This window comes from Sceloporus undulatus, chromosome 6 (genome assembly GCF_019175285.1).
Source record: "Sceloporus undulatus isolate JIND9_A2432 ecotype Alabama chromosome 6, SceUnd_v1.1, whole genome shotgun sequence".
In the NCBI taxonomy this organism is placed as follows: Eukaryota; Metazoa; Chordata; class Lepidosauria; order Squamata; family Phrynosomatidae; genus Sceloporus; species Sceloporus undulatus.
This window is the reverse complement of record NC_056527.1, coordinates 39,569,349-39,593,530: the sequence shown is the minus strand read 5'-3', so window position 1 is coordinate 39,593,530 and position 24,182 is coordinate 39,569,349.

The window sequence follows — 24,182 nt, the reverse complement described above, 5'->3', positions numbered from 1 at the left end:
AAAAAGCTAGTAAATTGTGGGCTGAACAATGCAACTGTTAAGTGGATTTGTAATTGGTTGACCAAATGAACCTGAGGGGTGCTCACCAATTACTCTGCTTCATCCTGGAGACTTGCAGAGTGCCACAGAGTTCTGCCATGGGACTAGTGCTATTTGACACTTTATCAATGACGTGGATGATGGAATAGAGGGCATGCTTATCAAATGTGGAGATAACATCAAATTAAGAGGGGTAGCTAATACCCCAGAGGACAGGATCAGAATTAAAAATGAATAATAAACTGGACCCAAACTAACAAAATGAATTTCAGCAGGGAAAAATGCAGTATACAACATTTAGGCAGAAAAAATGACATTCACTGATATAGTATGGGTGAGACCTGGCTTGAAAACAGTAGCTGTGAAAGGGATCTAGGTGTCTTAAGCTGAATATAAGTCAATGGTGCGATGCAGCAGCTAAAAATGCAATATGATTCTAGGCTGCAACAATAGCAGTAAAGGGGCTCTACAGATCACCTCATTTTGCACCCACCTCTGTCGTCCTCTCAGCCTCTGTTTTGCACTTGACTACAGTTGGTCAATTTCAAGACCATTTTAAAAGACAACAAGCTCACATGTTTAATGTCTGTCTATATCTGTTGTAGAGAGGGAGCATATGGCCTTCAGAGATGTAAAATGTTCTGAAATAAAATCCATTCAAATAAAGAGGAAAAATAAAAGGCTCCTTGGATGGCACACCTTTTCTTTTGGATGTCCTGACTCCCTAGAGGTTGGTTATACTTCCTCAGGCATAAGGATAAGATGTTCTGTACTTGCTTAAGGGCACTCTCACCTGCATATCTTCCACCTGAATCTTGGCACAAAGAAAAAGCTCCAGAGCCAATGTTGGGATGAGCTTTAGCACTAGTTCAGGCTGGCAACAGCACTTTTCTATTGCATATTATGGCCTTCTCTCTAGTAGACCCTCATGCCATGCCTTAGACGCACACATACACACACACACACACACACTGATGTAGTTCCAGTGCCAAATGACTGGGCCAACAGCCATTTGCTTGGGCCAGATCTTGCAATTAACTTTGCACAAAGTCTAGATGCCAAGTGACACTTCGTTGGATTGATTTATATAGTTATTTTTCTTCCTTTTCTCCTGTGTTCATCTGCTGGTACAACAGGTTTAAGAAGGGAATGTGTTTAGCTATTGTCAGCAAATATTTTTAATCATTGACAAGCAAGGGGAAAAAGTTTCCACTGACTGAGATGTAATGAAACTTTCAGTTAAGATAAATTTAACACATTAAATATGCTTCAGTTTAGATCAATGCAGATGCTTTGAAATAATATACAACAAAAACCTAAAAGGGAAGATTCACAAACATTGATCATGGCCAAAATACGCCCTAGCACTGTTAAAAGCATTTGCTTCAGTTACATCTGTGGTCATTGGCCAGATCAATGAAACTCATTCTTTCAACAGCATCCAATTATCAGTTTACTGTAGAGTGAGCCATCTAATAAATCAGTATACCTTACATAGAATTAGACAAAGCCAATATGAAAGTTAATAGCAAACCAGGAAAACATTTTTGTTCCAGATTGTAGGAACTTCTGCTCAGCAACAACAAAAAATACCCCAGCTTAAATAACTCATTCTTTTATTCTAGCTTTATCCATAGTTACAAGCACTACAGAGCAATAAAGTTCATTTAGATAGTTTATGGTTAGCAGTATAATAGAGTTTGATTAAGCACTTAAAGTAGACAATCAATGCACTTCTGTCATATTTGTACAATAAAAATGGCTTGGAAAGTAAGTGAAGAATGAGATGAATTTAGGCAATATATGATTTTAAGAAATCAATAGAATACGATGCCACAAAAAGATAATGCAAATTTGTCTTGTGAGCATCAAGAGTTTATCAGCAGGTCTGTACACAGGTTTATTCAGCACTAACAGGGTACTCCAGTAGACACATCTGCTTAGTAGTAAGAAAAGGGATCTTGTAGCACCTTTGATATTGACTGAGCAAAAGAAGTTGTAGCATGATTTTTCATAGAAAACAGGGCTGGTTTAAATCTTTAGAGACATTAAGACATTGGGTGTAATCTGCACAACAAAATGAATGCAGTTTGACACTGCTTTACTTGCCATGGCTCCATCCAATGCAGTGCTTGGATTGGTAATTTGTTGTGGCACCAGAGCTCTCTGACAGGGAAGACTAAATATCTCACAACACTACAAATCCCAGAACCCCATAGCATTGAGCCATGGCAGTTAAAGAGGTGTCAAATGTCATTATTCCTGCACTGTATTTTAGGCTGTCTGCTTCCTCAGATGCAGAGGAAGTCCACAAAAGCTTATGCTACAACCTATTTTGCCCAATCTCAAACGTGCTACAAGATCCCTTTGCATCCTCATATTCCAGACTACCATAGCCATGTCTCTGAATTCTACTTAGAAGTAAGTAGTACAGTACTATAGGACTGTAGTAGTAAGTAGTACATACAGCATGATGGGACTGTAGCCTCAGTTCCTAATGATGGCCTTATTTTTCATGTTTGTTAGGCTCCTTTTGGTAGTACATTCAAATCAACACACAATGGACATGGCATTCTTAATGGAAAGTCAGACTTGGTACATTCTGAGGTCAGAGTACTCCTATGTTTGTAAAGCTGTGACAGGCCCCTGACAGCAGAGTGGAAGTTCAAGTGTGTGGCAACTGCTGTTCTCTCTTGTGTCTTTGTTGTTGTTGCAGCTGTTGTTGTTACAAACAATGGGAGGGGTATAATTTAGAACATAGGGCTGGTCTAAATCTTTAGAGACATTAAAAGTTTGGCAGAACACTAGGAGGAGTTTGGATAGTCTCTATCAAAGTCTTCCCCCTTCATCTTTACCAAGTCACTCTTCTCACTTCCCCCTTACTCCAGCTTTGCTGCTGATGTTATTGCCTGCAAGTCAAATCTGACTCTATCATGGGATTTTGTTGGTTAGATTTATTCAGAGGAAGTTTACCCTTGCCTTCCTTGGAGACTGTGACTTGTCTAAGGTCACCCAATGCACTTCCATGACTGAGTGGGGATTGGAACTCTGGTCTCCCAAAGTGCTAGTGCAATACTCAGACCTCTATACCATGCTGCTGAGAGGCATGGACTTCTGACATTTTGGGGAGGTGTGAAATCTAACACTGAATCACTCTCTCCAAAGTTGGGAGCTCTGTCTCCAGTTTCAAAGGGGGATTTATAAGGAGCTCAGCCTTGCTTCTGTTCCCAGTCACCATTGGCTTCATCCTATGGTACCTGAGAGAGATTCCCAGGGACCATAGGATCAAAGCCTCAGAACAGCAATTAAAAGAAAACACACAGAGAGATATCAGCGAAATAAACATACAAACAAACACAAATTAAAAACTAAGGATTAGGATTGTCAGGTGAACAGCAGAACATGGTTTCTGTAACTTTAATGTTCATATGATGAGCAACACTTAATGAAATTCCTTCTTTTACACAACTATTGAATTAAAGAAACCCTGTCCTCCTATTACAGTGAGGTTTTTTTAAAACACAGTGGAAATCCTGTGTTAAAGGCAGCCTACTTTCAAGTGAGTGGATACAGGATGCATACTGGGAGTGATGTAGTGCGGGGAGCCTACCTAGAATGATTGAGATTCAGAAACAACACATTACCACTGAGAACATTCTGGCTTGTGAATTCCTTTCATGAAATGCAACTCCCTCTGAGAAAGTCTTCTCTCAGTCTACACTAGATGTTCTTCAGGTGGTGAAACGAAAGAAGTGCTTCCTCCAAAGATCTCAAGGCCTAGACAGACTTTTGTGGGAGGACATACTTCTTCAGGTAGCCCAGTCCCAAACCATAGACAGCTAGTACAGACCAGCAAAAACAGCCAACTTCAGGCTGTCATGGGGGCATGGTGTCCGTATATCACACAGCTTGACTCTGCCAGCATCACACTGCCTGCCCAAACAGACGGTGGGCATCACTGCGGCAGCATGGCAGCACTGCAACAAAGCGTTTAGATGCCACACACCAAAGAAATGCTGAAGAAATGCCACCACGGCAGCAAAGATGCCCTTTCCCCAGTACAAAAAGGAGCAGCTTTCTGCCACTTATTTTTGTTCCAGGGAAAGGCCAGATTGGGGTGGCAGAGTGCCGTTGCCATGTCTCCGATCCAGCACACAAAGGGTCATCTGTTTTTGAGTTTATAGCTGCTTGGGACTTTGAATGCACCCAGAAATGGTCAGTAATAAGTTAAGTGGTTGTAATGAAAGAGTTGTACAACTTGTAAGACTGCATTCTGACCACAGCATTTTGGACTACCTGAAGTTTCAAACAGTTTCCAAAGGCCATATGTGTTTTGAAGACCAAAAGTCTCACTCATTTCCCAACAGAGTATTTTCCTTTTCTATACCCTCCCCACAGCCACCTGCCAGGAAGAGAAAGATCACAGTCTTCCCAGAAGGGATGAACTGCTCGCTTGCTCACTTGCTTGAAATTAGTCTGATGTCCATTGTGGCAGGGCTCTAGAGACCACAGGTTGCTCTACCATGCACTAAATAGTGCAGCGGGGAAAAGGAGTCTATATGTCAAAACATTAGAAATAGACCCCATCTCACATTTTGAGATTACAGGTGAGTCCTTGATCTCAAAAGATTAGGACTACTGCCTTAAGGCACACCTTAATGAAGAATCCTGCCCCTCCCTCAATGTGTTTAAAGCACTGTTTCAAAGATACGATCAAGTAAGAGGAAGAGCAGAAAAAACAAGTATTCATCTCTGAGATGTTGCATACAATGAAAAGCCAGTCAGCAATATCACCAGACAAATAGCTGCATTTGTTGTCCACATTCTATTAAGCTTTTGTTTCAAAATATACAAGTTTTACCTGGACTGTGGTAGAATAGAGTAGCAAGTCAAAAAAGAAAAGAAAATACTCTGAGAAAGACTGAAGTGGTGATTTGAGACAAAGCTGAATCAATATGTCTGGTGTATGACCAAATCTTGTGATATAGAAGGCAAAGTGTTTCAAGTGAGGCAAAAGATGCAAACACTGTGGGCAATCTACATCTATGGGGAAAATCAGTCCATAGCAATAGGTTCTGCATGTGACAAGCCAATGGCTGGGTGGGTTGCACATTAATAAATTCATTCAAAACACATAAAATGGATTTTTCAATAGGTAATGATATTTTGCTACTGAATTGCCAGGTTGAACATTTGGAGCCAAAGTAATAAGAGAAGCAATTAGTATGTGTAGACAAAGATGCACATGTGTAACATCCAGGTGAAGCTCACAAGAAAGGGCACACTTTCACTGTTGAAAACTTCCCCACAACTTTCTCTACTTGGCAGCTAAAGTTTTGACACAATCTGTTTTGGTGTCTAGCCACCAATGCCATGTGAAGAAGTGGTCATGTGAATGCTGATCAGAATCAGTTGTAGAAATCAACATAGATTGGTTCAGGCTCACAGCCTGCTGATGACAGGATCATAAGAATGGACCCAAATCTTAATTATTTTAAAGGGTATACTGCTGAATTCTACCCATTTTACTCTTCAAAAAGAGAAGATAGCAACCTTCTTATTGTACATGCTTGAACAAACAGCTCCCTCCCTTTTACAGTCTTTCCAACATAATCCTTTTTTCACCTTTCTGCCAATTGTTAGCCCAAAGCAATTAGTACCCATATAGAGTTAAGACTCTTGCTCAAATTAAAGTTAACTAAAGGAAAGAATAGCAATGGACAGGTTGAAGCCAGTAATTGACATGCACAGGAAGTAAATAGATGAATAGGCTAGGGCAGGTTGAACTGATAAGGAGCACTAAAGCACAGCAGTGCCAGCCACAGTACTGTACTAGTAAATAATAAGCAAAATGCAAGACCTGATTATTGGACAAGATATCAAGTGAGGTTTGAAGGTGAGACAGGAAACAACTCTAAGGACTGAACCTCACACTAAGGTGGCAATTGCACTGAGCACTACTCTTGATCAAACACCTCTTTTAAATAGCTGCAGGGATGATAAAATCACAAGAATGACCATAGTCTTTAATGTGCGCATTAACTTGTTTGCAGTCTATTGACACAGGAAGACTTATTTCTCAAGCTTCTAAGAGAATTTTCAAATTTTATGTTTCATCATAAAGGCAGGGTGAGGTGTGATACATACACAGCCATGTTAGCCATGCAGCAAAACAGAACAAACTTCAAAATTCACAAAAGATAAATACCTTTATTGGGCAATCCAAATGCACAAAATACATCATGCAAGCTTTCAAAGTTTCACTGGCTCCCTAATCGGGCAAAATAAAACCATACAGGTGAAGAAAAGAGATGACAGACCAGTGGAGCTTTGAAAGCTTGCAACATGTGTTTTGTGCATTTTGGCTGGCCTCAGTCCTTCACTCCCCAAATTTCTAGCATTGTAGTGATTAAAAACATCAGTTGAGCATTTAGAAATACAGTCTAGGCATCCAAAGAAGAGGACCAGACAAGTTTTCCAAGGCAATGCAAGCACAGCAAATAGTAGAGCTATAGGCATTATATTAGCTCACTACAATGCTAGAAATGAGGGGATTAAAGGGGGGGGGGAGAATCATTCTGAGGTACAGAATTCTTCTTTGGGAAGAAAAAGCCTCATTCCCCCCATAGCTACAGCCCAGACTAAAATCTTGTCCACTGAACTACTAATTTTCCTACATTCAGTGAATTTTGAATTATTCAGATATACTAACTCTCCACCCCAATACAATCTGAAGTGACAACAGGGCAACAAGAGTTGCATTATGTCTTTGGGTTGATTATGCAGTCTAGCTCCTGGAGAAGAACAAAAATATACAACTGGAACAGCATATCTTTATCACACATATTCTGTTTAAATTGTGTTTTTCTCATCTCTACAGCAGCAGTCAAGCCCACAGCAACTGTATTCTTATCTGCACTGCAGAAATAATGCCGTTTGAGACCACTTTAACTGCCATGGTTCCATCCTATGGAATCTTGTAGTTTGTTGTAGCAGCAGAACTGTCTTACAAAGAAGGCTAAGTATCTCGCAAAAATACAAATTCCAGAATTCCATGGCAGTGAGCCATGACAGTTAAACCAATGTGAAACTGCATTATTTTGGCACTGACCTGTGTATCGATACACATATATTCCTGCAGCCTACATTTCATCAGGAATGAACCACAACTGTCTTGGCTCAGTGTCATTTCTACATATTTACAACCTTTAAAGGTTTACATTTCCAGATATATGTTGTGAAGTCTTGCATTCCATGGTTGTGACAGTACAGTAATGCCTCACTTCCCCAAGGAAAACTGCACAGTATTTAAAACAGAGCAGGAGCATGTTAGATGTCAGAGGCAGGGGCATGGCTGGTTTTTGTTTTTATTGCAGGGTTTTGTCAAGCAAGTAGAATGAACGCCAATTATTTAAAAACCCGGCTGATCAATTAAAATTGATTCTAGTTTACTCCCCATTGATTGCAATGTTGAATATAATAGAAAGAATGTTTCAGCCCCGTGTCAATGATTGCTAAGTAGAAAGCTCCCCATGACACTTTAGTGTATGGCAGTAGGATGTCCCTTTAAAATGGCAGATGAAATGCAAATTTCCTTTCTGCAGACCCGTGGTGCAAAAATGAAAGTCTGCTAAGCCCATAACTGATTGTGCAAGCTGTCCTCTTGTGCTGTATATTGCATTAAGCATTCACTCTAGAGATTGTGGGGGAGGGAAGGTTCCCAAATAAAGGATGGCTTTTTCAATGTTGTTATTTTATTACATTTCTTTCTTTCCTTTCCACCAAAAATGCTTAGGGTGGTTGACAAATATATTTAAAAACAAATTAAAACAATTCAAAAAATGGCTAGACAATTTTGGGGTTATTTTTGTTTGACTTCAAGTCACAGTGGTGACCATATGGTTAACCTGTCATAGTTTTTTCACAGCAGGTTTTGCTCAGAGGAGAATTGTCATTGCCTTCTTCTGAGGCTGAATGTGGGTTTCAATAATAATAATAATAATAATAATAATAATAATAATAATAATAATAATGTTTATTTATAGCCCGCTTTTCCAAAAAAATGATCAAAGCGGGGTACAGCATAAATGTAAACAAAATACAATATAAAAACATACAATATAAAAACATCATAAAAACATCCCAGTAATAAAGCACAGTAAAATTCACAAGAGTAAAACCAAAGAAATAAACTAGCTGGATAAGCAACTGTATAACGGGGGAGAATAACAAATGTCAAGGCACATGGGGGAATGCTTGTTGGAAGAGATAGGTCTTAAGTTTCTTCCTGAACAGGTCAAAGGAGGTGACAGAGCGGAGCTCGTCGGGAAGGGAGTTCCAGGTCTGTGGGGCGGAAACAGAAAATGCCCTTTGGGAAGACGAGGTGTATCTCGTCTTGGGAACCCTTAAGAATTGCTTCCCGACCGATCTGAGAGTGCAGGGCAGATTATATGGGGAGAGGCAGTCCTCCAAGTACCCTGGGCTCAAGCCATTTAGGGCTTTATAGGTGATAACCAACACCTTGTATTGTACCCGGAAGCAGACAGGCAGCCAATGAAGATCTTGCAGAATAGGTGTTATGTGGCTAGTCCTGGAACATCCAGTGACCAACCTAGCTGCCATGTTCTGTACTAATTGAAGCTTCCGGGTTTGGTACAAGGGTTGCCCCATGTAGAGCACATTACAGAAATCCAACCGAGAGGTTACTAGAGCATGTACCACCGTTTCAAGGTCGCCCCGGCCTAGGTAGGGTCGCAGCTGGCGTATCAGCCGAAGCTGATAACAGGTGCTCCTGACCGTCGCATCCACCTGAGACGTCAGGTGGAGCGACGAGTCCAGAAGCACCCCTAGACTGCGAACTGAGTCCTTCAAGGGGAGCGTGACCCCGTTCAGGACAGGTGGACAAATTTCCTTTCCCGGGCCAGGAGAACCTATTACGAGTACTTCAGACTGAGTCTGTTTTCCCTCATCCAGCCCATTACCAACTTCAAGCAGGCATTTAGAGGAGAGATGCCATCCCTAGTCACTGCATCAGTCGGAGACACAGAGAAACATATTTGGGTGTCATCAGCGTACTGATAACACCGCACCCCATGTCTCCAGATGATCTCTCCCAGCGGTTTCATGTAAATGTTAAATAGCATGGGGGACAGAATGGCTCCTTGAGGGACACCAGATGTAAGCGCCCTTTTATCGGAGCAAACGTCCCCCAGCTGCACCATCTGGAATCGACCCGAGAGGTAGGAACAGAACCACTGGAGCGCAATGCCTCCAATACCTAACTCCCTCAGGCGTTCCAGAAGGATACCATGGTCAATGGTATCGAAAGCCGCTGAGATGTCCAAAAGTACTAACAGGGACACGCTACCCCCGTCCATGCCCAGACAGAGATCATCGACTAAGGTGACCATGGCAGTCTCAACTCCATAGCCCACCCAGAAGCCGGTTTGAAATGGGTCTAGAAAATCCGTTTCATCCAAGATCGCTTGAAGCTGGAAGACAACCGCCCTCTCGATCGCCTTCCCATGGCCCAGCAGACATCTGAACTCTAGGTTGCAGCTACACTGCAGAATTAATGCAGTTTGACATCACTTTAAGTGCATGGCTCAATGCTATGGAATTCTGGGATTTGTAGTTTTGTGAGATATTTAGCTTTCTCTCTCACAAAGCTCTGGTGCCACAACAAACTACAAATCCCAGGATTTTATAGGATGGGGCCATAATGGTTAAAGTGGTATCAAACTGCATTAATTCTGCAGTATGGCATCGGCCTAAGTCCAGCACTCAAAACACTATGTCATCCTTGTTCTTAAAATTGTCATTCTTAAATTACAACTGTACTACCATGAACATATCCAATCTTGTTTAATTCTGGATGTTGTGTTAGGTAGGATCATTCTTGGTATTCTACTTGGATGGAGATCACCAGGGAATAGCAGTTATAGGAAAAGATTCTATCTGAAGCCCAAGAGGGCCACTGCAAGCCAGAGTGGATAGTTCTGGAACTGATGAACCAAGGATCTGATTCAGTATAAGGCAACTTCCTGTGTTCCTTATACAATAATCAAAGCCATTTAAATCACCATAGCATTCTGCTAATTTCCTGATCTTTTCAATGTTCTGCTGAAAAGATAGCTATAGGGAACAAATCTTGCCTAGGCAAATAAAACTTTGGGAGACACTAGCTCAGCCCTACACAGTACAAATAATTTACTAGATATACACTTGGAAAAGCTGGTTTTTCTGGTTCATGAAACAGATGGTTGATAATCACAGACACTTGGAAATATGTCTGAAATCAAAAGAGTAGATGCAACGAGAGGCCAAGCCTCTACATGGAGTCAGATGCATGCAATGCTGTTTATTTCAGCAGGACTATGCACACATAGGCTGCCACCCAGTTCAAGAAACCTTGACATATTTATCATATGATGATGGCTGGGTGATTCGGAGAGCCTTAATCCAAAAGGTAACTTTTCATTCTCTACTTATATGCACCAGCATGATGGGTTAAATGAATTGGGTATTGACTTTGACTTTGTGTTCATTTCAAAGATCTGATCTGTGGGTATTATCACTGCAGTTTGCTTTGTTATCATAAATATCTGAATTTGTAAACATTCTGATCATACATAATGGAAATTCTTATTGATTAGATATCCATTCATACAACCACCATTAGAATGTTACACAATTTTGTTTCAGTAGTACTCTAATGATATCCAATATACATTATGAATTAACATTTAGGAACCTCGTTTTAAAAAAACTACTAGGCTATTTTTAATGTATAGCCATACACAGAAAGCTGCTTTAAAATATTCTTACATTTTTCTATTAGACTTTTCATTTTAGTATTTCACATCTCCAAATGCCCATTCTTTGCAACCAGATAGATTCCTTTCAGTAAATTTGCTAGGTAGAATAGGATGATACAGTTCTAAGATTCTCTTAATGGTGCTCATTTATTTATACATGGATAATTAGATTTTGCTACCAACAATCTTTTACCTAGTCTGTTAAATCTACATTTATAAGGCTGATTAAATTCCCACCACAAGGTGCAGACAAATAAATTCAACTGAAATTGATTTACGTTTAGTTTCAAAACAAACTGTATCAGCATAATATGAGATAGTGAATAACATAACACTAAACTATAGTTTAAAATTCCAAAAAAGTTAGCTTTCCCCCAAGCCAGGTACATACTCTTTGCTCTTTTCTTGGATATAAGAAACGTGGAAGTTTTTCCTTCTGGTTTTGACCAGCCATAACTTGTCATATTGCCCAAGTTAGAACAACTTGTGGTTAATCTCTACTATGGTTAGTGTTTGGAGCTGGATTGTTTTCACTTACCAAAAGTTATTGCAGCTGGTGGCTACCATATCAATAGAGAATTGAATCCGCTCTGGGTTTTAGTCTAGACTTGAAAGGTATTATCCAAGGTATTATTATCATTAGGATCCTTATTTAAATATATTGCCTGAAGAATTCAGAAAAGAAATGTAGGGCAGAATTCAGATTAGTGATTCTGCTTTGTACAAGATAGTTTTCTATCATCTGTTTAGTATTACAGGAACTAGGAAAAAGTCTTGTTTGGACACAAAGTAGATACAGAAGATGGGAAGTTCATCAGAAGCCACCAGAACTAAAATGGAGAACCCTCAGTTCTTTGTGCACCTGAATCTCCAGTTTGGATCATCTTCCTGAGCAGTGAATTTTTTCCCCTTACCTACAATGCTATTAAGCACTTCAGTGCAGGCAAGCTACCAGTGGCAGTCTCTGGTCTGGAACTTTGCCTAAGTAACAAGATCACTGGATGTAATTTATTTCTGTATGTTCTCCAGCTCTACCTCCCTTGTACAATCCATAGGTCTTGGTGTTCAGCTCCTGGCTTCTCTTTGACAGCTGCATACAACTCACACTGATAGAACAAGCACTGGTGGGTTTTGGAATACTCCCAAGTAAGTCTCTATGCCAGAGATGGACAAAATTCGGCACTGCTAGAAATGCAGCTCTCTAGTGCTACCTTGATGACCACAACATTTTCCCATGGCACCATTGTTTTTCCCTAATGTAAGAAGTTGAATTCCCCCTCCCAATGTTATGTTAGTGGCAGTAGGAGATCTAAGTGAGATTGTGCAAGAGTATTTTGACCTCCTCCTTTGGACTTTTGCCTGATCTATAATTGGAATGTAGTTCCCCACCAATCCTCACTGAAATTAAATCTGGCATTCAAGTTCAAAGAAATTCAGCATCCTTGCTCTGCACATTCTTTCCCTAATTTAAAATGTAATTCTCCAGAAGTTGTGGCGGACTGTACCATTGATGCACCTAATGGAACAGATTCCGAATATGTCTAACCAATTATGTTTGTGGGAAGGTTGTGACAAGAAACAAATTAAGGAAAAATTTCCAACCTCTTTAGTCTTTTAAATCAGCAATGAGGAACCTGCAGGAGCATCCAAATGTTTCAGACTTCATATTTCATAATCCTTTACCATGCTGGATAATACTGATGGGGAAATTAAATCCAAAGCATCTGGAAGATGAGAGGTAGATCACTGAAGCCTTTTTCCTCCTTCTACCACTAGCTATGCTGGTATACTACACCAACAGAATTCTGTCCATAATGTTTTGGATCTTACTTCCATACTGCTTTCAAGGAAATTGCTCATTTCATTTGGAAGATACTAGCTTTGATCCAGATATTTGGATAGTATGGATGACTAACAAACAGGGTAATGGCTAGACATGAGGACAGTTGCTGGAGGTATGCATTCACATATGCATCACAGGAAGGAACATCCCTCTGTACTGTGTTGCCTCACTTACCAGTGTTGGAAGTAGATACATATCCAGTTCCAGTGTTTGTGTTCCAATATGTTGGTTCTTCACACAAACATATGTAACTCCATTTATTGAGTATCTAGGGCTGCTATCACAGAATTAATGCAGTTTGACATTGCTTTAACTATCATGTGTCCATTCTATGGGCTTTACAGTTTGTTGTGGGACCAGAGCTCTCTGACAGACATGGTTAAATATCTCACAAAACTACAAATTACAATATTCCATAGCATTGATCTATAGCAGTTAAAGCAGTGTCAAACTGCATTAATTCAGCAATGTATTGTAGATGTAGCCTAGGAGAAACATTGTGTTGTAGTAGTGTAAGTGTTTGACTAGGACTCTGGGAGATTAGAGTTTGAATCCCTGCTCAACCATGGAAATCCACTGGGAAACCTTAAGCAAGTCATACTTTCCGCCTCAGAGGAAGACAATGGCAAAGCCCCTCTGGCCAAATCTTGCCAAGAAAATCCCATGATGCCTTAAGGTTACCATAAGTCATGAGTGACACATCAACAACAACAGCAACAACAAACAGGAGATACCATTGACACCTACATACCATATTCTACACTGTACGAATAGTTGCAAGGAGTATGTGGAGAAACCCAATTCCATGGATCTTCTTTGCTTTGTTCTGTTTCTCAGTGGCTGATAATATAATTCGTGCAAATAGTCCTAAACACCCATATTTCAAATGGTAAAATGCTGTAGTCAAACAAATTTCTGTAATATGAGTGAGTTCAGACTTTACAAGATGAAATCACATGCAACAGCCATACAGTCCTTTTAGGAATGAGATTGTAGTTGTTCGTAACTATGAAAGACTGAATGGTCTGCCAACATTTGTTGAAAGGCTGCTTCTAACTGCCAACAGATGTATCTGCTGAAGAAAATGGTAATGGCCTTCGGGGAGGACATTCCATGCATCATCATCATCACATTATTAATCATATCATCATAAAACAAGATTTTGCACCTGCGTGAGCATGCATATGAAGTGTCATCCCTTTTTACAAGACATGCACTAGCATACCATTGCATCTGGCACAGTAGTCCTGGCTTGAACAGTTTGAGTGTTTTTAACAATTAAGAAAAAGTGGGAAAAATATAAAACTACTACAGGAGCCATAAGGAGGCAGTCTTGAAACAGTTTATAAATGAAGCAATTGTTTCATATATACAGGGGCAGGAAAACATGTTTCTGGAATATCCTGTTGTTAAATAATGACATTTATTGTATTTACTAGCTATATTGACTAACTGCATCCTGTTATTAGCTAACTACAAGTTACTGTTAAAAAAAAACCAAAGCACAGTTTTATAAAGCTATGGGCAAATGTTTTAATATTGACTGAATTATATTGCAACTGGACTTGGTTTCAAGTAAGTGCTTTTAACACCCCAACCAGTGGGATTACCACATGCATAAACACTGAATTAAGTGTTTAGATACTAGAAAGATTTTGTGTTCTTCAAAGCTGCCTAAAGAATTGAGCTATAAATCAGATTGTTGCTAATGTGTTATTGTTGTTTTTAATTTACTTTTTAAAAAGAGCAGCAGCAAGACAGAACTAAGTATATTGGATCTTTTACTTGCATTTTGAAACTAGAGTCAAATAGTTTTAACATTCTGCCAAGTGTAACAACTTGTAGAGCTTTGATAGTTGTGCCAATCATAATATTTTACTCTGTAATTTCTGTGTTAAAAGTTCTATTAGCAACTGTTTAATTTCCAGTCAGACATTCAAGTCATTTCATACACCATGTTTAGAATATAATTTATAATTATATTGACTATTTAATGAGTTGGACTTGGACCAAACCAATTTAAGGAAAAGAAAAAAAAAACACCAATAAGTCAAGAAGAGAAATCAAATATTGCATGTTCATAAAGACCTATTTCCAACTTTTTAAAAAATCTTATTTCAACAGCTTCCACAAAACTTCACACTTGACAAAAATCTGGTTCTGATATCTCAGTCAGTACTATTTTCTGACTTGGTCAAACAGGTTTTCTTTACCAACAGAAATACTTAAACAAGATCTTTTTGCCAAGAGAATAGCTGACTAAAGTCAGTTATCTCTCTTTCATTAACAGAATGCAGTAAGAATCACTGGGAAGTAGAAAATCAGATTAAATAATTAGTATCAATTAACTCCAGCAAAATAATTCCATAAACAATTGGTCTCTAGTGCCTTGCTTAATTATGTGAGACTTTCATCGCTTCTTATCAAGTCTGCTTTGATTCATCTTAGACACTTGAGCTTCCCAGAGGTATAATTAATTATTGTCTTGTAAATAAACCCTTGATAATTAATAGAAGCAGAACACAATACTGTATTTAAAACAAAAACAACAAAAAAAAGTATTAAAAAAGAGGACTGTGGATGTGGGAATGACCTCCTTTTCATTTTAAGGTAAAGAACTTTCACACTGTCATAATGAATGGAGGCTAATTTTAACTAAATGCAAGTTTAATTAAAAACACCCCATTCCAGTGCCTAGTTCTGCAATCACTATCATTAAAACTAAACAATCACCTCGTACAGTTTACTACAACATTTATATTCACTTGATGCCATTATTATTTTCACTTGAAGCTAATTAAAAGCACTTCCAAATTCTCCAATTAAAATAATTAAAAAGTTTATTTTTGTGGTGTGGACAGTAAAATTCTTTTTTTGATAAATCATACATATTGTTTTAGTGAAAAAAATGCTTTAGAAAGTTTATTGAAGTCTTAAAGATATATATTTCTCAATTTACTCCAGTAGAATGGTATGTATGACCAATTAAAATTATTTGAGTTGTTTATGGTAATCTTCATGTCATCTCCATGAGCAAATGAAAATGTTTTACTGACTTGGTCAGTAAAGGATTACAAACACATTTGGTGTTGTTTTGGAATGTGTCAACAACACATCGCCTTAAGGACTAGCCAGCGCCTCTCTCACAGATAGATGTGCATGTTCTGACCTTCATTCATGATACTGCTTGTGGGGACAGAAAGGAAGGGGAAACCAAATTTTATATGTCTACATAATAGACAAAAATGGTTCTGGTCGTAACCCCTCCAAATTAAACAGGATTAATTTTGTTGTTGTTGATAGACTTTTCCAATAAAAATAGACCTGCTGAATCAATTGCTCAATGATAAGTGCACACTTAGGTAAATCCCATTCTAGTTGGTCTGTTTAGAACTAGCAATTGGATTTAGGCCAAGGGAATATAATTGGTGCTCTTTTGGAGCACAGTTTCTTGAATCCTTCAGCTATTTTGTCAAGGAGTCCAGTGCCATTACTGGCATTTGTCTGCACCAGTCAGCCTATTTGCTATGCTAGTGCTTTCTCCCTGATCTTGCTTTAACTGAGGCTGTACTACCATTATAGCAAAAAAAATTAAAAAGGCAGTGCAAACAATGGCAACTAAAATGCTATGATGGGTTTATGAAGGAGTAGGTAATCACTGACCTTCCAGATGTTTGGTCTGCAACTCCCACAATCCCTTATACCTTGGACATGCTAGCTGGGACAAATGCAACATGTAAACTCAACCATCTGGAGAACCAAAGAGTTCCTGCTTTCTCTTATGAGCCAACATATCTCTTGACTTTTGCTCAATAAACAAACAAACAAACAAACGGCCCAATTCTTTCCCTCTGATTCACAAGATCCATTCCTATTTCCTTGCAGAAAGCTTTGCTGAACCACAATCAAGTCATGCTTCCATTATTCAAAGTACATTTGCTTGGGCCTCATCTCCACAAAGCCATATGTCAGCATAAGCCTGTAAATAGCAGCCCGGTTTGGCTGAATATTTTAAGTCTGTTTCTGACAAATGGAGTTGCACTCTATTGGAAATACAAAGCTGATGCATCTCCTCAAGTTAATGAGAATGAATGAATGATCTAGTGAATTGAAGAGTATATTCTTGGCAGCAGTTTCTGAGGTCTTAATATGCTGATTATGTATAACCACATGATGAATCAAGACCGCAAAGTTATGAACTTCCCCCTATCCCCAAAAAAAGATACTTGAAAAGACTAAAGTGATGAATAAAAATTAAACTGGAGAGTCATTGCAAGTGTGATTAAACTCTGGAATGCAGAAGTTCTACATCTGTAGCTGATACAACTTTGGAACATTGTGTTGTGCAGATAGTTAAAGCAGACAGCAGGCACAACGACATGTTAAATTACCCACATGATGTATAGCTTAATGAACCCCCTTGTGTTGATCATGCTTGGCATTAATCAAGAGCCATGAGCAGATTCTCTTATTTTCTCAATGCTGGTCTGATAAACTGCAATTTCATTTAACCTTGGACAGGAGCTTTAATAGCTTCCACGGGACAACTGTCAATACTTGCCTGGGTATACAGTGATTAAACTGCAACACAAGAAGCATGCCATGAATTTTCTTCATTTGGCATTAGAATTTTCATTTTTAAGCAAGTATTTGCATAAAATATGCTGGAAATATGGAGATGACAAAGATTTACATGAAGCTAGGGCACAAAGTCTTTAGAGATGATAAAAATCATAACTTATTAATTAATGTACTGGAAAGCTGGAAAGCAAAGCTAACTATAAAATCTTAACACACAACACAAGGATTCCAAAACAATGGGGAAGATATTGTTTACATTTTTAATTAATAAAATATTACACAAGCAAAATGGGGCAGGGTCCTTTTGTTTTTGTGTGGGTTGCTTGAATACTGTACTTGTAGGCTAAACTGTAAAAGTCTGAACTGATTTAAATAGGGAGAAGCCCTATGACTTTCATTGGGATTTATTTCTAACTGCTGTATGAGACTTGTTAGGAAGAACAGCAAGCCATCCTGCCTAAATACATTTTGCTGATACCTCTCCCCATCCCCTCTTCTTCAGCTCCTTTTCAATTAATTTATGCCTGTTTGGGGGCTCAGAAGGAAACAACCACCTCATACCCTCCAACATTTCATAGATGGAAACCAGGACATATGTGGCCAAGCATCATTAGAATTGGAGTCAACATGGCAAAAGGATTTAATGGGAAAGAATATAGAAGCTAGGATAGGCTGCAGCATGTTGCTTTTGCCTGAATCAACTGGGAATGACAAGATTCCATCCACTCCTTTCCTTTCCCCCCTGCTGAGTTAATTTTTTCACTTTGAACTCAGCTTGTGCCAGTTGAAATAAACTGAGGACAACAAGGGAAAGTGGGAGAAAGAGAGAGAAACTAGGACATTTCAAAAGCAGGTGAAAGATGACAAAAAAAAATAATTAGCGCTATCCTTGCCAAAGCAGGATCCAAATCAGTCTTTCAGAGATAGTCACGGTGAGTGGCCAGTTTCCACTGATTACATCATGGAAAAAAGATCATGTTCCTTTCCTCCTAGAAAGTTTTAAAAAACTAGTTTAGTAAATGGGAAGAGGTATATGCTATTTCTTTGAGACTAGGTATCAGAAAAAGAGGCAAATGTGAATTCTCTCTCCTTTTTAAAGAAAACACTTGGGGTCTCTTCTCTTAGGGACCCTTTCATATAGTCAATAGCACTATGATTCCATTTTAACTGGCATCCTGGGGTTCATAATTTGATGAGGTATGCATCTCTCTCTCTGAGAATTTAAAATGTACACTTTCCCAAACTGCAACCCCCAAGATGTTGGCAGGATGCTGTGTGGCATGAAAAAGGCCCAGGTCTGCACCAAGACATTTTGCTGCCTGAGCAAATGGCACCCTCAATTCACTTGGAGCTTGTCGCTCACCTTTTAAAACCAGCTCCAGTCTCTGGAAGCTTTCTGACTTCTAAAAAGTGCTGGCACAGCACGGCTGGGACCTGGCTTGGACCTGGGCTGATGGTGGCCAGCAGTTCGGCAGTGATTTAGTGAGCTATAATCCCTTCCTTCATCCTGTGTCCCAAGTCCAGCCTGGGAGGCTGGAGCCAGTTTAAAAAGGTGAGCGATAAGCTCCTTAAAGATAGTTCATTATATCCACAGGAAGCTGAGATATTTTGTACTTCAAGCTAAAAGGTTCACCAACACTTCACTGCATACTTTCAAGTAAAATACAACAATAACCAAACATTACTGTATTTCATACAAACAAAGCACAAAAGAGTTGCTCCCCTCTTACGACACCCAAAATTTGTTGTTTGAGGGAGTTGTGTCACCCTACTTGATGTCAACACTGGCTTGCTTCTGCTTTAGGTCTCAGCTTTGATCAGTGTGGTGAGACAATTCACAAGCTGTAAAATTCTGGGAGTGGTAGGTGGTTGTTGTTTTTTAAAGTAAAGTAACTTTTCAATTATTCAGTACTCATTTCTTGTACATGTTTTCTGATGTCATTGTTCTGTTCAAGCAGAGATATCTTTCTATCAGTTCCTTTCTATTGGCAAAGTATGTGTCTCTGAAAAGATCTGAAGCTTTTGGCATAAACAGCTTCAGTCATAGACGGAAAGGACTTGATGACCATTGTATAAATAACTAACAGCATTTATAGTTATGATATGAATCAGGTCTTCTTGACCCAGACTAAGATGATTTTTTTCAGTTATTATTTCCAAAGCCTAGACTACTTTGAGGCATGGGGATATGAAGCAGACAGAAATCACAAGGGTCTTGTTAGGAGTCTGTGTCTAGAATCCTGTTAGTTCATTCCAACTTGAGTAGACCACGCAATCAGTTGTGCATGCTGAATCAATGCTCTGATGTAGCAACAGGATGGTGGAAGTAAAGGATTTGTCCCCCCAAATGAAGATTCTTTCCCTCCCCCCATGAAATTTTTCTGCAGTTCCCTAAGACACTGAAGCTTGGTTCACACACCCTTGGAAACTTTCCTTCACTTTTTTCTTTTGATGCTTTGCTTATGAACTCATAACTGTTTCCTGTTCACATTTATGATCATAGTACCATTGCCATGATCTTAAATTCATCCTCAAACCCACCTTAAAGTACTTCCAGCAACACCAAAGCACAGGATTTAGTGGTACAGGTGAGCAGGATGCTGAAGAATATGACCTTCACCAGTAACTGTGTTGCCAAGTTGCAACAGGACCCTTCAGAGGTTCCAGCTTCTGATCAGTGCACTGTTGCTTGCTGGTGGGAGAGGGCTGGACACATAATCATTCAGTGGTTCCACGTAGCAGTGATGGGGGGGGGGGGAATAAGAAATTAGAACTATAATCCTCCAAATTGGAAATTTATAATACAAAAGAAAACTCTTTCAAGCTACAGGTGACAAAATTACACTCAGATTTAGGAGGGTAGACTGGGCCAAGAACTTTTTAGCACTCCCTCAAACTGATTAAAAAGAGAATATACCAAATCAATGTATCATATAATAACACTATAACACAATGAAATACAAAACAATGACATATTCATTTCATCATGTATGCATATCCAAAAGAGTTAACAGCAGCATTCTTAATCAGCTAAAGTTAATTTAGGAGAATCTGAGTGAAAAGAAATCATTTCAGCAGGCAGATAAAGCTCTCAAGTTCCAGTTGCAGACTGGTAAAGTATTTCAGAGGGCAGTGTGTCTATACTATCTGTCTTTTTTGTGTGTGAATCCTAGGCGCATGTAAAACTATGTGTTCACAAGAGGCCATCCATACACAAAAATTGTTAATATAGGATGCAATTCAGAAATGTAGAAATGAAGTGAAATGTAATCTTACATGTGCAAATAAAGCATCCACTATATATATTAATGTAAGTGTAAAGAATTTTTAGCTTCCTCCAAGCTCTGAGACACAGTTACCACAGCATGCAGATTGATACATATTTCATCCTCTGTAAAAGGATGTCAAATTCAGCTCCAAGACAAGCTGGATCCTCCTTACTTATTTTTTACAGAGCTACACGCTATTATGCTGGGGCAGCCAAACCCTTAATGGGGGCAATTACCTGGGTTTTGGGTGGGGGGAGAATCAGTAGGTTATTTACTTTTTACCATGTAAATTTGTCCATACAAATGGCAGAAGTAAAAGAGAGTTTTATGGCTAGAAGATTAAAACAGAGTGCAGTTTCATAAAACCTGAGTTTTGAATTACATTTCTGCCAGAACTATTGGTATTATTAAGAGCCTTTTTTAGCTCCAGCAGCAGGCTAAATATTAAACAGATGGTCACTTACAACTCTAATTCAAGAAAGGAGGAATAGGAAAGATGATTTGAAAAGAAAAACTCTGATGAAATATCCACATTTACTTAGCTGTGCTAAAATGACATGTTTACCAGTCAGATGTCATTGACTATCCGAAATATTAAAGGAAAATGTTCCTGGAAATGTAAATAAAATAAGCAATTCACACAATAGATGTAAATTACCAAGGCATTTATGCAAACAGATATCCAGAATAGCCTTTTACAGGAAGCATATAAGTGTGAATATGTCAACTTGACATTACTTGTGTCAATCTGCTTCCCATTTAACAGTGCAACCTGAGAATTAGGAATGCTGATGAAGCATATTGATAATTTACCAGTTCTCCAGGAGAACTAGAATTTAAAATGACATAAAGATTATAGGCCAGCTCTTGTTCTTAGTTCACAGCTAGACACTGTGATAAAGGAGAACCTTGGGGCATAGATAAAGCCTGTAAAAATCTGGTTGCCACCTTCAGTTTAAAAGGCGGGGGGGAGTGGTCCTACAGCATTTGGAAAGTGAGGTGGTAGAAAAGAGTTTACTATCTTGAACAGAATCTTTGTTTTAAAAATTAGTATTAAATATGTATGGATATATACACTGAATCCATGGGATCTTGATAGGTCAACACTTACTGAATCCATGGGATCTTGATAGGTCAGCACTCTTGATGGGTAAACTGCTTCATGTCCATCTCTGTCTGATGTGTGACTGGCAAGGACTCAGGAGTGACTTTACACTCCAGTGAGTGAGTGAGTGAGTGAGTGAGTGAGATTCAGGCTGAACAGACCACTGCTAAGGGGTAGCCTGCAACTGCACCTTGCTTCATCAGATCAGGGCTGCAGCAACTGCATGCCAAGGCTCTGATCTGGCCATTCTGCAGCACAAAAAGGAGCCACAAAAAATGTCTGCTTTTTGTGCCATAGAAAGGACACAATAACTGCTAGCATCATGGCTTTTCAGCACTTCTTTGGCACTGCATCATCTGGATGCAGTGCCAGAGAGTGCCGTGATGCCACCCATCATGTGGTGAGGTGTGCGGCATCATGACAGCATGGGGATGGAGTCACAGTGTGCATTGCGTGGGCACCATGCACCCACTCTACTCCCATGTTGGCCTTTGATGCCGGTCTGCACAGCCCCTGAGTTTACACTGTAGACACACCAATTCTGAAAAACTTCTTTGAATAATAGCACCCCTGGAACTGTACACATGTGTCCTGTGAACTATAAAATATTGGAGGGTATGCTATAATTCAAAGGAGTTCATAATCTAATTGTTGTATTGTTCATTCATCAATAGGCTAATGAAAATTTGTCATAAAAGTATTTAATGTTCTAATATAAGCATCCAAGAAAATAAAGCTAGAGCACTGATAACTACAAGATTCACACATCACTGATTAAGGGTTTAGCTGCTCCCACTGTAAGGAGGAATGACTGAGCAGTGTCCATAGTGGATCCCTGATTTGATACCACGTTCAAACCAGGTATGTCTGCTGTATCTGTGCTGCAGTTTACAGTTCTGTGACTCAGATAAATGAGATACTGATCATTCTCTCTTGGTGGTATTTATAGAATTCGGTGGTCCTTGAATGATTGTCATATACTGAAAGTAGAGATAGTAGACTGGGAATATTGTTTTATTTTATTATAAAATATGTAATAAACTAATCACTTCTTCATCTTTTCAAAGATTCCTAGTAAATATTTAAATTGACCCTAGAATATCTTACTTCTAATCAAGCTTACAGCATATTACTTATTCACACTATGAAAGTAATCAAACACTGTAGGTAAAGAGTTAAGATTTATTGCATCTCTTTAAGAAAACCTTTAAATAATTCAATGAATACATTACACAGAATATTGTAGACCTTGCGAAAATCAGCAGTATAGCTGTTTCACCCAGGTCACATGCTTGGTAATGTTTTTAATCTTGCAATGGAAAGATAATAAGTTATGTTTCTGCAAAATAAAATAAAAAAAATTAGAAAGTCAATGCAATACCCTAAATGAATACATTCACTAACAGTGCAATCCCATCCAAATGTATTCAAAGAAAACCACTGGGTATAGGATTGCACCTTTAGTAATGTTAGCATCACAGGACAGGAAAGAATGTTGATGGTATCAGAATAAATGAAGGTTCTCTTAAACTAGAATAGGAATTAGGATAGGAACAAAACCATATGATTTTTCTGGTGTTAAATCAAATGATGCTAAATAAGAGGGACTTGGAACAATGATGTTGCAGTGCTTAGACCCCCAATTCAGAATCCACGCCAGTATTTATTTATTGTATTTCATTTCATTTCTATATCACCTTTCTCCAAGAAAGGGACCCAAGGTGGCTCAAAGATAAAATTGTTCAAAAGATTTTATAATAAAAAAATTAAAACAAAATTAAATAGCTAAAAACAGCATACAATGACATAAAAACATAAAAAAGTTAAAAGCTATGCTCATTTTTAGAAACTATATTCCATCCTCTGTATCCCTATTTTCTATGGCTAGTCAGCATGCTCAGTTCTCATTGGGGATATTTGTGGAGGCGGCATACCTCTGAAAAACTACAGGCTTTCACAGCCTTCTAGCATAGCCTTCATATGTGTGGACTCTGTTATTTTGAGTACCTATCAATCCATAGTTGAAGAACTGACTTTGTCATTAGCATATACTATACATAAAGGGTTTTTTTTGGGGGGGGGACTACCTTTTTGGATTTTACCTCCCACAACCCTTCTTTCATTTTTGGGGGGATTCTGTAGATGCCATTCAAAAAGTAACTGGTCAAATTCTGATGTAATATACTATATCATAAAAGAGATGATAGAATGACAGAATCATTCAAAGAATAACTATTTGAAGATGAACCTACAATTTTAGAAAGTGAAATGGAAGTTGCATTCAGGGCAATTGGGAAAAATAAATCACAAGGAACAGATGGTGTGCCAATAGAACTGATTCAACCTACAGAGAGAGAATCATCACTAATTCTAACTAAAATCTAACTAAAATAAACATGGAAAACAAAACAATGGCTCAAGGACTGGAAACATTCACTATACATTTCAATCCCTAAGAAAGGAGTTTCTAGGACTTGCATTATCCACAGGGCTGTTGCATTAATTTTTCATGCAATAAAAATGATGCT